Source organism: Mobula birostris, chromosome 21, assembly GCF_030028105.1.
Source record: "Mobula birostris isolate sMobBir1 chromosome 21, sMobBir1.hap1, whole genome shotgun sequence".
In the NCBI taxonomy this organism is placed as follows: domain Eukaryota; kingdom Metazoa; phylum Chordata; class Chondrichthyes; order Myliobatiformes; family Myliobatidae; genus Mobula; species Mobula birostris.
The window spans coordinates 25,848,108-25,863,773 of NC_092390.1; positions in this window are offsets into that span (position 1 = coordinate 25,848,108).

Here is a 15,666-nt window from a genome sequence, read left to right on the forward strand (position 1 = left end):
GTAATTTTCCATGTGTGACTTAACCAAAAGCTCTATATGGCTACAACACAGCTTCCTTACTCTTATGCCTAGGGCACCACTTGGCATAGTGATTAGCACAATGCTATTACAGCTTGAGTTGTTGGAGCTTGGAGTTCAATTCTGATGCCATCAGTAAGGAGTTTGAATGTCCTCTCCATGAACGCGTGAGTTTCCTCCAGGTGCTACAGTTTACTCCCAAGTTCCAAAGACCTACCAATTAGTAGGTTAATTGATCATTGTAAATTGTCCTGCAGTTAGGCCAGGGTTAAATGGTTGGGTTGCTAGGTAGTGTGGCTCATTGGGCCAGAAAGACCTGTTCCATATTGTATCTCTAATTAATTTTTTTTAAATGCTCAATGCGCAATGAAGGTGAGCATGCCATACACCTCCTTTAGGTTATAAGATATAGGTGTAGAATTATGTCATTCAGTCCATCAAGTCTGCTCCACCATTCAATCATGGCTGATTTATTATCCCCCTCAATCCCATTCTCATTACTTTTGACACCCTTACTAATCAAGAACCTATCAACCACCACTTTAAATGTACCCAATGACTTGGCCTCCACAGCCACCTGTGGCAATGAATTGCACAGATTCACCACCCTCTGGCTACAGAAATTCTTCCTCATCTCTGTTCTAAAGAATGTCCTATTTTGAGGCTGTGCCCTCTGGTCATAGACTCTCTCACTTGGAAACGTCCTCTCCACATCCACTCTGGACCATTCAATATTCAACATGTTTCAATTAGATCCCCCTCTATTCTGCTAAACTCCAGCAAATATAAACCCAGAGCCAACAAACAGTGCTCATATGTTAACCCTTTCAACCCTGATATCATTTTCATGAACAACTTCTGGACCCTCTCTAATGGCAGCACATCCTTTCTTAGATAAGGACCACAGAATTGTTCGCAATACTCTGTGCGATCTGACCATTGCCTTTGAAGCCTTAGCATTACACCTTTGCTTTCGTATTCTAGTCCTCTTAAAACGAATGCTAACATTGCATTTGTCTTCCTTGCCACCGACACAACTTGCAAGTTAACCTTTAGGGAATCCTGTATGAGGGTTCCCTAAAACTGTTTGCACTAATAATTTTTGAATTTTCTCCCCGTTTAGAAAATAGTACATACAAACGTTTGTACCTTCTACCAAAGTGCATGACCATACACTTCCCTGCTCTATATTCCACCTGCCACTTCTTTGTCCATTCTAATCTTTCTAAGTCCTTCTGCAGAACAGCAGAAGAACTAGAGAAAGCAAGTTTTAAAATTTTGGTCCTTCATTGACCTGAAACTGTAACATGATTTTACTCTCTGCAGATCCTGCCTGACTTGCTAAGTATTCCCAGCATTTTCTGTTTTTATTTCAGATTTCCCACAGTTTTTTTTTTCTTTGCTCTTATAGCCTGTGTTAGTAGCAGCAACATCCTGATTCCCAGCATTACCAAAGCATTTGGAAGTAAGTCAGCTTCAGATTCCTATGTACATCAATACATAGTGAAATGTGTCACTTGCATTAACAACCAACACACCTAATAGTGTGCTGGGGGCAGCCTGCAAGTGTAGCCACACATTCCTGTGCTAGCTCAGCGTGTCCACAAAACTTGGCAGAACAACACAGAACACAACAAGCAATTAACTGACAACAGCAAAAGAAGCCCCTTTCCTCTCTCCCACCCATCCACATACACGGACAGTCCTCCAACTCCAGGATGGGTCTCCTGGTGTGGCCATTGGGCCAGAACTTCTGTACTTGTGATTGGCCTTCAGGCTTTGAGCGTCGGTATCGACAGCCCCTCTCCCCGCCGATGAAGGGGCCCAAACTCCAAGTGTGCTGACTAGCCAGCCGCTGTACCTCCTGCTTGTATAAATGCGCAAATAACCTGGATTAGCTTGACAATCACGGATATCCTTCATCCCCATGTCCACATTGCTGGCCTTCAAGCCTGAGGTGAGGTCTGGAGTCTGGATGTCATTTACTTTGTATCTACATCACTGGCCTTTCAAATGCAGAGCAGAAAGCCTTGATTTCAGATGTCCTTTGTCACCCATCACTGGTCTTCAAACACGGAGCAGAGCCCAAACCTCTAATTCCTCCATATCCTTATCCCTGACACCTAACTCTCCTTCCTGTCCCAAAAGCTTTGCTAGGAACTTTTTTAAAAAAAAACAACTAATTCTGAGGCGCAATCTCAATGGAGACCACAGCTCTGATAGATAAAGATATGAGGAACGATGAGAAAATATGACTGAGGTCCTGATTGGTCATAATCTAATAGAGAGAGAGAGAGAGCACGAGCGAGGTCAAAAGATTGAGTATCTTCTTCCAGTATCCCTCTTTGAGGCCAGGCTAACTTTATGAGCAATTCTTTGTTTTCATTACAACAGAAGCTTGGTAATGGCCCAACCAATGTTATTCAGTTTGCAGATTTCTGCAGGAAGCCTTTTCGTAACAATCTTTTTTTTTAATGCTTGAGAATAATTCATGGTTCCTGCTTGCTGAAAGTAATTCCTTGCTTGATAAGTGCTTTAGTATTGGAAGTTTCCCAGATTTCCTAAAAAAAGAGAGTCTGTTTAATTCTCTTTTCTCTTAAGTATGCTGTATGTAATGGCTGTGTTTTAACTTCCAGGCCAGTGGAAGCATTGTTGCAAAGAGCTTATGAAAATTGAGATTATGTCACCACGGAAACCACCTTTATTCCTCACAAAACAAGCAACTTCAGTCTACGATGATATGAGTAAGTGGCCCTTGCCTTTCTAAATGTGGCCTTGTTATAAAAGGATCATTGTTTGAAATTCAAATAGTTCCCGTGTATAAAGCAAAAATGCTACTCCATGCATAATTTGGAACAGCATGACTTAACTAGCAATGATGGAATCCAGTGAAGTGAATTTTAATATGGGTCAGATTACTAAAATCTACAACTACAAACTGCTGAGAAGTGACAGTGTTTTCAGTACAGTTCTTAGTTTTGAATGTAGTTCTCAGTTTTATTATTTTCTGTGTTTAACTGTTTTGCATTTCACTTTATTGCCTGTCTATCAAAAATAAATGGTGCCGGGGTGAAAATCGTAATTCTTTGCAATCTTGTTCTTTACCCCATTGTTTTCGAATTAAGTCTGCTTTTTTTTTTGTCCCAGCCTAAGCAAACCATGGATTTGATATTTGGCACAGTTGTCCTTTGTTTTAGACCCTGTTTCTCTTAAATGTCAAATCTAACACACTATGTTTGTAAGGGTCGGATATCATATGCCACAGAATTTCAACAGGCAAAAAGTAGACTGGCAGCTTTTTATTGATTTTTATTTTTGTGCTATTTAGGAATTTAATCACTGATTTTTATCCCTGCCAATCCTATCTGCTTCTGATTAGTAAACAGAGGGTTTTAATTTAAGAACACAATTACAAATTGTCAGTTAACTTACAAATGTGATTTTTTTCTTTTGGGCAGAAATTTTGCAACCCCTTTTAATGTATGGGTTTTTCTGACTTTGTGGCACATCGCATTCAAAAGAAAGCTCCCCTTTCTTGTCTTTCTCTGTCCCTGCCCCCCATCGCAGTCTCATAAGCATCCTTTACGCCTATTTGCTTTTTATGAGCTTTCAATCTTCTAATAATACATAGGCTGAGTAAAATGTTGGCCTATTTAAACAACTTTCTTCATGTGAATGGAGAAATTCTTCAGTCGATCAATGTAGCATTATGTTGCTGTACGTTATGGCATTAGAGTGAATAATCGTTGGCTTGGTAGAAAGGTAGATATTAAGCAGCTCTTCAGAGCAGAGAAAGAGTGGCAGTGATTTAGGGAAGATCTTCCAGCGCCTATGGTTTTGGCAACTGTAGGCCTGGTTGCCAAAAATGGAGCAATAAATATTAAGCTGGAATAGAAACACGTATTTGATTATCACATGGTCACCATGCACAATGTTTATCTAGGGGCCCCTGAAGGAACCTACATTCTGTTCTCCACATTAGCTATTGAGTAGATTAACCCTAGTCTTGAACTTCTATGACTCCAACTCATTGGATGATATAGTGATACAAATAGACATGGATTTGCCTGTAGGTTTGTCTTTATGTATATTTTATATGAAAATGTTTTTTATATAGATCATTTTACAGTATAACCAATACCTGCAAGTAATTCCTGAAGTATTAAGTAAAACCATTTCTATTAATAATGTATTTTTGAATTAAAGTATGTTTTTGCCTAATGGCAGTAATTCATTGTTTCAAACACTAGATGGTGCTTTATTCCTTTATTTATCGCCACATGCCTTTTAAGAAGTCCAGATGAGCAGTGATGTGTTACTGTTTGCAAACATCTTCAAAACCACAATTGATGTTATTAATAGAATGTTTTGTGCTGGTATTTCCCACATATATAATGCCTATATAAAAGGCTATTGAGCACTTTGATGATTTATCCAGCAACTTGGAAGGCTGCGAGGAAAAACTATTCGCATAAATCACAGCATAATGAATAATCCACATCTTCCTGCAGCTGTTACCATATATGGTCTGATTCCCACTACGGGAGTTTTATGTTGCGCAGTAGCTAATCATAATTCCCAGCATTGTGAGTGAGTCACAATGTGTCTGCACTCTAAATCAGGTAAACTGCTGCACAGAGAGGAAATGAAACATCAAAAACATTTCTTGCAGCTTATTGTGACCACATACTCGATGAAAGCTGCCTCGCACAGTTAATACAATTTCTCCCATTCTTGGTAATTTCTGAATCATTCTTGAAATCAGAAATTTAAATATTATAAATCTCCCAGGTGCTTAAAAGTCGACATCTGCAGGATGTGAATGGGCTGGGGGAGGTTGCGTGAATAGTAAATACATTAACTATTTATCTAAACCTGATGTTGTTTGTAGACGAACAGAAAAATCTGAAGTGGTTATAGTAAAAAAAAAAAAAAACTGGTTAACTTATCGGACTACAGATCCAGTGATTTGAATATCATCATGGTGTCTGGGAAGTTAAATTTCAAATAATTAAATAAATCTGGAATAAAATGCCTGTGCTTTTAATGGTGACCATGAAATACCAGATTGTTGTTTAAAACCCACCTGGTTCACTTGTGTCCGAGGGAGAGGGACCATCTTCTGTGTTTTCAGACCCGCCAATTCATTTAACTCTTAAACTGGCCTTTGAAGTGACCGATCCAGCCACTCCATTTGGCATAGGCAATACATTCAGCAACATACACATTCATGAGTAAATAGATTTTTAAACTCAAGAACACAAGAAAATAGGAGCAGAAGTGAGGTGATTCGGCCCTCAAGCCTGCCCCTCCCCTCTACATTGTGATCCAAGATGACCTGCCCCAGATCCCCATAGCTCATAAATCCCCAATCCTTCGGTTATCTACTTCCTTTTTAAATACCCCAGATTTTAATCTTCACAGTAGAGAATTCTGAGATTTACTATCACCTGTGAGCAGAAATTCCTTTGTGCCTCAATGTTAAATGAGGCTGAAGGACAGCTTTGCCCCTTGTTAAAAGACCATTGAACAGTTCCCTAGTGTAATGAAATGGACTCCTGACCTTGTAATGTACTTTGTTCTGGCCTTGCACCTTATCGTCATTCCATTCCATACTTTCTCTGTAACTGTAACACTTAAATCTGCATTTAATTATTGATTTTCCCTCATTGCACTGGTGTGATGAAATGATTTGTATGGTTGGTGCGCAGAGAAATGTTTTTCACTGTCCCTTGGTGTATGTGCCAATCATCATCATTATGTGCCACGTCATATGATGTGGGTGACCATGGTCAATGACCATGATTGTTCTTGGCAAGTTTTTCTACAGAAGTGGTCTGCCATTGACTTCTTATGGGCAGTGTCCAGCCAGTGGTGATCCCAGCCATTATCAATACTCCAGAAATAGTCTGCTTGGTGTCAGTAGTCGCATCACCAGGACTTGTTGATGTGTGCCAGCTGCTCATACCAACATCCACCACCCACTCCCATAGTTTCACATGACCCTGATCGGAGGGGCTAAGCAGGTGCTACACCTTGCCCAAAGGTGACCTGCAAACTAGCGGAGGGATGGAGCGCCCTGCACCTCCTTTGATGCAGATATATCTCCACCCTGCCACACAGATATGTGACAATAATAATCTAATTTACCAATTTTTATTGCTGACTTAATTACAGATACATAGAACAATACAGCACAGGAACAGGCCCTTCAGCCCACAGTGTGAGGCCGTGTTGACACATACTGTAATCACTTCTATCTTCACATGATTCATATCTTTTCTTGCTTACTCATTGCCTATCTAGGAACCTCTTTCCCCGTGCCAGCATCACCCCGTGCCGAAGAAGTCTTCAGTGTCCTGCCTCAACAACTACTGTCCCGTTGCACTCACATCCATCGTCATGAAGTGTTTCGAGAGGCTCGTCATGAGGTACATCAAGACCCTGCTGCTCTCCTCTGCAGTTCGCGTATCGTCCCAACCGCTCAACAGACGACGCCATCACCACCACCCTCCACCTGGCCCTCACCCACCTGGACAAAAAGACACGTACGTTCAAATGCTGTTCATAGACATCAGTTCAGCATTCAACACAATCATTCCTCAGAAACTGACTGGAAAGCTGAAACTGCTGGGCCTGAACACCTCCCTCTGCAACTGGATCCTAGACTTCCTGACTGGGAGACCTCAGTCAGTCTGGATCAGGAGCAGCATCTCCAACACCATCACACTGAGCGGGGGAGGCCCCCCAGGGCTGTGTGCTCAGTCCACTGCTGTTCCCTCTGCAGACCCATGACTGTGCTGCAACACACAGCTCAAATCACATCATCAAGTTCACCGATGACATGACCATGGTGGGTCTCATCAGCAAGAACGATGAGTCAGCATACAGAGAGGAGGTGCAACGACTAACAGACTGGTGCAGAGCCAACAACCTGTCTCTGAATGTGAACAAAACAAGAGGTCGTTGTTAACTTCAGGAGAGCACAGAGCGACCACTCTCCGCTGAACATTGAGATCGTTAAGACCACCAAATTTCTTGGTGTTCACCTGGCGGAGAATCTCACCTGGTCCCTCAACACCAACTCCATGGCCAAGAGAGCACAGCAGCATCTCTACTTTCTGTGAAGGCTGAGAAAAGTCCATCTCCCACACCACCATCCTCACCACATTCTACAGAGGATGTATCAAGAGCATCCTGAGCAGCTGCATCACGGCCTGGTTCAGAAATTGCACCATCTCGGATCGCAAGACCCTGCAGCGGATAGTGAGGTCAGCTGAGAAGATCATCAGGGTCTGTCTTCCCACCATTACAGACATTTACACCACACGCTGCACCTGTAAAGCCAACAGCATTGTGAAGGACCCCACGCACCCCTCATACAAACTCTTCTCCCTCCTGCCATCTAGCAAAAGGTACTGAAGCATTCCGGCTCTCACGACCAGACTGTGCAACAGTTTCTTCCCCCAAGCCATCAGACTCCTTAATACCCAGAGTCTAGAATGACATCTACATCATTTATTATTATATTGTAATTTGTCCTCTACTGCGCCTATTGTCTTGTTTAGTATTTATTGTACTGCCCTGCACTGTTTTGTGCACTTTATGTAGTCCTGTGTAGGTCTGTAGTCTAGTGTAGTCTTTGTGTTGTCTCACTTAGTCTAGTGTAGTTTTGTGTTATTTCATGTAGCACCATGGGCCTGGAGGAACATTGTTTCATTTTTACTGTGTATTGTACCAGCAGTTTATGGTCAAATGACAATAAAAAGCAACTTGACTTGATCAATATCCCTGGAAGTGTATTCCAGGCATCCACCACTCTGTATAAAAAAACAACTACACACACTTGTCCTTTGAACTTTCTTTCACCTTAAATGCATGACCTTTAGTACTGGATATTCCAACTTTGGAGGAAAAAGATGCTGACTGTCTCTCAATGCCCCTCAATTTTATCGGCCACTATCAGGTCTCCTTTCTGCATATCCTGCTCCAAAGGAATTGACCAACCTCTCCTTGTAGCTCATACCCTCCAATTCAGGCAGCATCCTGATACCCTTTTCTCCACCCACTTGTAATGATGTCCCCTCGTTGAAGACTCTTCTATTATTGGAAACAATTTAGCCGCCCACAAATGTCACAGCACCATTTTGATTCCATTGTATTTCTTTGTATCTGCTGTGAATGCCTGAATGGAAATGAATCTCAGGATAGTATATGGTGACACATATGCACTTTGATAATTTACTTTGAACTAGTCACTCTGTTGTGCCTCAGTCAAATTCCTTCTTGACTTGCTCTTTACCTCTTCCCTTTTTGCTCTATTTCCCCCTGACCTCTGCTCCTCTCCAACTCTTCTCCACTCTTGTTGGAAAAATCATAATTGTTGGAAATGAGATGCAAGTGAATCAGCCCTTCATCTCACCACCCAATTCTCATGTTTTACAGACATCGAGTCTCCAGTGAAGGATGAGAGTCTAGTGGATATTATCCGGAACAGAATCCAGGAGACAGACGGAGAGTTCCTACTGGGTCAGCGGGAAGAGTCCAATCCACCACGGTGGGCAGCTCTCTTTGATGGCACTCACGATATTGTCTTTCAGAAGAGCAGCCCAGCTCCAGAGGGGCCAAGACTCCCTACCCCAAAGTCTCCGGGGAGAGCCAAGAAGCGGCCGGCCCCTGCTCCACCAGCGGGGAAGCTGCCCTACCGGCCGGGAAAATCTGACCTGGATCAGGAGCAGAAAGAGAACACCCCTTTATCTTCTGGCAGGAGATCCAAGCTGCAGAGTGCTCCTCCTGTGCCTGAGCCACGCAGTAAGGTCCCAAGCAAAGGCACCACCCAGGCAATGTCCAAACCTCCTCTGCCAGCCAGGCCAGTACTCTAACGCTGACGGAAAAGCTCCATCAGGTTCCAGTTCAACCATAGAACCTGGACGTTATCTGAAGGGCAGGGTGTTTTTGAGATGGACTCACAACATGCAGAAACTATGGGCAATGTTAACTGTTGTTCAATCTGAACACCATTTATTGTGGATTTCCCAATTGCACCTAAACATTTAGCATTAATATATCAAAGAGACCAGTCATTAGCCTGAATTATTCCTTTATTCTTGACTATTTTTGTCAGAATTCCATGTCCTATATTTTCAAGACTGTCCTATATTTTCAAAACCTGTCTGAGCAATCTATACAGAGCCCAGCAGATTTTGCATAACTTACAACTGAAATAATTCTACTTAAGGAAATTTTTCTGCCTTTTTTTCCCCAATCTCTAAATAATAATAATAAAAAGTTTTGTTGCAGTGGAAATTGGAATAGCAGAAAAAAGAACATTTCAAATACAGGCCTTCCTCAGGTTATGAATGTCTGACTTTTGCACACCCCTACATATGAGCAATATTATATTCAAAAGTTTGAGGTACATACATGCAATTGTTCCTAAAAGTGAGAGAGCTGGTTTCCTTTCTCTGTCTAACTATTAGTAATTGTTCTCTCTTATCAGTCTTAATGTTTTAGATACCATTCATTACAATACCATCTCAAATGATCTTTATGTATTTCCCAACTTGTAGACAAACTTGACTTATGGGCGTCTATAAAACTAGAACCCATTCGTTCCCTGGACTTGATTTATCTATCGATATGTCTGTGCTGACTGTGAAGCATGTGGTTTAGAACAGATTTTCACTCAGTTGTACTTTATCCAAATTGAACAATTTTTAACCAGCTCCTAGAAATCCCGATTCCCCGCCCCCGGGTGAGTTCTGTATTTCATTGCGGACACTTTTTTATATACAAACGTAAAAAGAAATGAGTCATTCCGTTGCTGCGGGAATGATTTTACAGCTATCATGAATGGAAAAGTCAAATGAGGATTGTACAAAATGAACCACTTCCATGTGAATACTTCTTTTATTTCCAATCTTCGGAGAAGGACTTGTGTTTATAAGATGTCTTTTTTGCCTCAGATCATAGAATTGGTAGTCTGTGTCCCAATACTGCAGCCATTTTGGACATGTTACCACACACAGCAAAGATGTTAAGGAATATGTACTGAATATGTCCACTACTAAAAGGAATTCCCCTTGACGCTGTTTTGAAGAACAGTTTGGAGCTGCTTGAGGGTTGATCCTATATCATTCTGACTGAGCAAGAGCACTATGCACCGAGCCAGTATTGTATCTGACCTGCATTGGTGAAGTACTCTAATCCATCTAATTTTTTTGAAGGTGGAATCTGTAACTACCAAAGCTAATGTATATTTCAAGATTCAAGTTTATTTATCACACGTGCATGGAAATACATTGTTTGTGTTAGCAAACAGCACACCTGGAGTGTGCTGAGAGCTGCCCACATGTGTCGCCACTCATTCCAGCACCAGCATAGCATGCTCACCATGCTCGGCAGAACAACACAGGACACAACAAAAACAGAATATAACAAGCAATTAAACAATAACAGTAAAACAAGCCCCGTAACTCCTTCTCAATCACAGAAGTACACCGTTCTGTAACAGCAAGACAGTCTATCTTCGGCCTCCAGCATCCGGTGGTCCTGGATTTGGACTCGGACATAGACGTTGAGCTTTTGACTAGGCCATCAGACCTGCAGGTTTGCAGACCTGGCTCTCCAGCCAAAGTTCCAAAGACATGCTCTCCAGTTACCTAGAGTTCAATGATTTTGTGACGATTTCAAAACGCTTCTGTGCGTCGTTTAAGGTGTTGGAAGGGTTCCAGGGCTGCCTCCTTTAGTGAGACAAGGTGGGGACAAGCATTCCAGCTGCCTGGGCTGTTGTCCTACAGTCTGACCGGTACCAATTCTCCTTTGCACAGACATTAACGGCGGCTGATACCAAGCATTTGGACATTTTGGAATTAAACTATTTGGGATTTGTGCTGGAAGAAGATTGGCCATGGTCTTATTGAATGAGAGGTGGAATGGCATATGTATGATTTGTCGTATTATTTGACTTCCTCCTATGCCAGTCAAATTAAGGAAGCGTATCTTGGCAGTTTGGCAGAAACTCAACTATCCTTCCCTAACCCAGAAGTACAGTGGGTCTATGATTCCTTAAGTGAGCTAAGTTGTCTTTTAAACTCCTGGTTTGTTACATGCCATCATGCATGCAGAAGCATCCAGAGCAACATACACAACATGCTGGAGGAAATCAGCAGGTCAAGCAGCATCTATGGAGGAAAATAAATAGTTAAAATTACAGGCTATGATCCTTCATCAGAACTCCAGCTTTCTGTTTAAGTTGTTTTTAAATCGGTAATTTTTTAATATATCTTTTGAAGATTCTAACAATAGTTTGTACTTACTATTTTTGGAGTAAATAGTTGAAAGCATTTTTGTATTTTGACGTGATATGGGATCTAGGAAATAGGCTACTATTTTAAATTGGAATGTGAATTCATATTGTAAGCCAGATTTAACTATAAATATGCAGCTACTGGTGTCTGCTCTTTGACTCTACATTTATAAACCCCTTTCCTGCAAAAGTTGTTAAAACTATGAATTGATAATTGTGCGGTGAAGGAAATAGAGAAGCTGGCAGTGTGTTTCCTTAACCAGAGGGAAGAGCTGACAAATAAACAGCACAATGAATCATGGAGGGTTAATTAAATGTCATCAGGTGCAGGAAGAGAATAAGAAGAGGGAAAGTTTAGAGAGGAAAAACAAAGCAAATTTGCATTTTAATTTTTAAGAATGGAACATTTTCAAAATCCCCAACACAAAATCAAAACTTAATAGAATGAGGCTAGTAATGGATAATTTGTAATACAGGAGGGTGGCTGACAGTAATTAATAAATATTACGTTGCTAAAAGATCATTTTAGTTTCATTTGACGTAGATCATTGATGAGACAGGAAGATGCTGTTTTTACAGAGCTAGTGTCAGAGCAGACAGAAACATTGGGTGTTGGCATTTAACCGCGCACCACTGCTTGCCTGGAGGTGCTGTGGCATTTACATTTGATTAATGATGAACATCATTAGCTTCGTTGTTATTTTGACAAAGTAGCCAATAGTGTTGAAAAGTATATGAACTGTGAGAGTACATGTTATGGTTAAATGACTAGCAGAAAATGTAGCTGTCAGGAAATTGAGATTAAATTAAATCTGATTCAACAGTTTTTTGATCTGTAAGAGTTTCCTACTGTATCTTAAAATTGTTACATGCAATGAATTAACACTTAAATGTTTCTGATTTTCTTTTTTCTAAAATAAAATTAAATTTCATCCATAATCAGGACTGTAGTTATTCATCTTTAAACCTTTTAAATTGTTCTTCACGTTGTTCCTGTGTTGAAGAAAATAATTTGTCAGCCTCATATCTTGCAATAGCCTTCAGGAAAATAGCTGTGATTAATTCCTCACCAGCTGGTAAAGTTACCCAGACATTACAGGATCAGAGTTGGGGAAAATAGAAACATTTTGCACTAGGGTCTGTTAGAAGTGCCTGTTGCAACGAAAAGTATATTGCTGAGGTGGAATAGTGTGAACTGCGTTGAATGCAGTTGATCCAACCTCTGGGTCAAATGGAAAAGCACTAACTTCCCACACATTCACGGAAATATTGAAGTGGAGGGAAGCAGATTTCACTTTAAACAAAAGCATTGCTTCCAGGTACTTCATTCTGCTCTGAAATAATTCAAGCGCATGTGGGGGGGGGGGGGGGGGGGAAGAAATGTTTCAATCCAGCACAAAATTAAGTGTAATCTGGCAATAAGCAGTTGCATTTGAAATGGCAAAACATTTTACAATGTATATCAAGGTTTTGGTCACAGGTACATGGGTAGTGTATTTCCTTAACCAAAACATTTCTCCTGTTCAAATCATTAAGTAGGCCAAGGGATTTACTTGGGGAAGGTGATCTACACTATAGATTTTGGTTCCACAACAGAAGTTATTATAAACACACACCCTTAATAGTACACCCTGGAGTAATAGTTACAGAGTTATAGAGTAGTACAATACAAAAATGGACCCATTGGCCCATCTAGTCCATGCCGAACTATTACTCTGCATTAATCCACATCACCTAATATATACATGTAAAGTTGCTGTGATATAACACAAGCTGTTAGTAGCAAGCTCCCATACACTGTTTCCCTTAAGGCACGGTGGAGGATTATATGAGAGAGTTAACATTTAGTAATATCATTACTGCTATCTTTATTTTTTAAATATCTGCTGTTCTGCAAGGATAATATAAATTCTTGTCCGAGTCAGCAACCCCATGAACTTGGGTATGATGTGTATTTGAAATCTGCAAAGGATTTCTCAATGTATCATATTTGGAAAACAGACGAGAATGATTAGGATACTTCCTCTGCCTTTAGGCACTGGGTATTAATGATAAATGGCTCCAGAACAGTCTTTATTTGCGTTCTAATACACTTTCCCAAACTTGAGTTGCACAGTTGTGTCAGTCCCACCAATTGATAGTATGGTTTGTGAACTTTCAATGAAATAATATTTTTGAGTTCAATTACATATCTGTCTAAACTTCCAAGAAAAAGAGAGTATTAATCATAGCAATGTAATAACTTTTTAAAGGCATAACTTGTGAAAGGCTCTGCTGTAACATAATGACTGAACCATATGGAACTTTGTAGACTTTTGCAGGATTGATTTAGCTCATAAAACTTTAGTGCTTCCTTCTCTAAGCGGTCTGCCATGTGCTATTATTAAATTTGAGGGTGCATTTTGAACAAGCATCACACTTAAATTATTGGAGATTTCAGAGGAACCAGGATAAATGTAAAATAGAAAATAATAAAAGGTTTTGGGTAAGATTGAGTAGATGAGGAGAAGCTTTGTAGATCATTAATGGTGGCGCAGGTCTCCTAAGTGGAATTATCTGTTTCTGTACCATACATTTAGTGAAATTTGTATAAGATTTTAAAATGCCTTTGCCTCTGAACCTGACAATTCAAGTGTCCTTCTGCTCTTTCTTTTTCCAGATTCCATAATTTCCAAGTTCTACAAAACTGCTGCCCATGTCCCATTCACCCATTGCTTTATCCATCCTGACTGGTTTTGGCTCCTAGTTAAGTGATGTTTTCATCTCCACATTCTCACCCTTGTACCCATATACCTTCATGGTCTTCTCAATTTACACTCTATAATCTCTCCAATGTCATAACACTCTAGTACTTGAGCTTTGCTAGTTCTGTCCTCTTTTTCTCTCTAAATGTTAATTATTCCGCTCTCACTTCCTGCATAACCAAGATCACATTGTGCCACTCTGTTGCTGTTATCACTACTTGTTCCACTAGGCATCCTTAGGATTGACTGAGCCCTTCTAAAGTGCACAATGTATTTAAGCCAGAGACGTGTTCTCCAGTATTTAACTGCTGTGATGCTCAATACCAAGATACAAAAGCCTGAAAGTATGTACCACGAGGCTCAAGAACTCCTTCTACCCTGCTTTCGAATGGATCTCATCATAGTCTACCTCATTACGGCCTTGGACCTCACGGTTTGTACTTTTTGTCATGTGTACATCGAAACAAAGTGAAATGCATTGTTTGTGTTAACAGCCAACACAGCTGAGGGTGTGCTGGAGGATGGCCTGCAAGTGTTACCACACTTTCCACAGCCAACATAGCATGCCCTACAATGATCGGTAGAATAACACAGAACACAACAAATTACAACCATATTGCTTCACACAAAATACTCTGCAGATGCTGGGGTCAAAGCAACACACACAACATGCTGGAGGAACTCAGCTGGTCAGGCAGCATCCGTGGAAACGAACAGTCAACGTTTCGGGATGGGACCCTTTGTCAGAACTGAAGAGGGAGGGGACAGGGGCCCTATAAAGAAGGTGGGGGGGGGGACGGTGGGAAGGAACAGACAGGTAGGTGCCAGGTGAAAAACCAGTAAGGAGAAAGATCAAGGAGTGGGGAAGGGGACAGGCAGGAAAGGTGAAGAAGGAATAGGGGAAAGCACAATGGGTAGTAGAAGGAGGTGGAACCAAGAGGGAGGTGATAGGCAGCTGGAGGAGGGGGCAGAGTGAAACTGGGATGGGGGAAGGAATTACCGGAAGTTGGAGAATTCAATGTTCATACCAAGGGGCTGGAGATTACCCAGACGGTATATGAGGTGTTGCTCCTCCAACCTGAGTTTGGCCTCATTGCTTGCCTGCTCTGCAGTTTCTCTATGACTGTAGCAGGTCCACCATCACTGCTGGCCTGCTTTCGCTGTAGACAGTAGGTTCTCAATGACTGTGAACGACCTTGGCCTAAGAACGTTCACTTCAGCCACAACCAAGCTCGACTACGTCACCCTGTTTGCTCCGAATTGTTGCATGTGAGAGGTCACTCACAAAGCAATCTTTTTCTTTGGTTTCACGGAGGAACAGATTACACCTTGAGCAGGAGTATTTGCCAATGCTGTTGGAATCTTGCAAGTAGAGAAGTCATTGACTAGCATTGCCATTGGTAACCTGGACCATTCATTAATAGAAAACATTTCCACCTCCCAGATGCACAGCTTGTTCTGAATCATAAGACATAGAAGCAGAATTAGGCCATTCAGTCCATCAAGTCTGCTCTGCCATTCCATCATGGCTGCTTTATTATAAGCTCAACACCAATCTCCAGCCTACTCCCCATAACATTTGATGACCTGACTGAT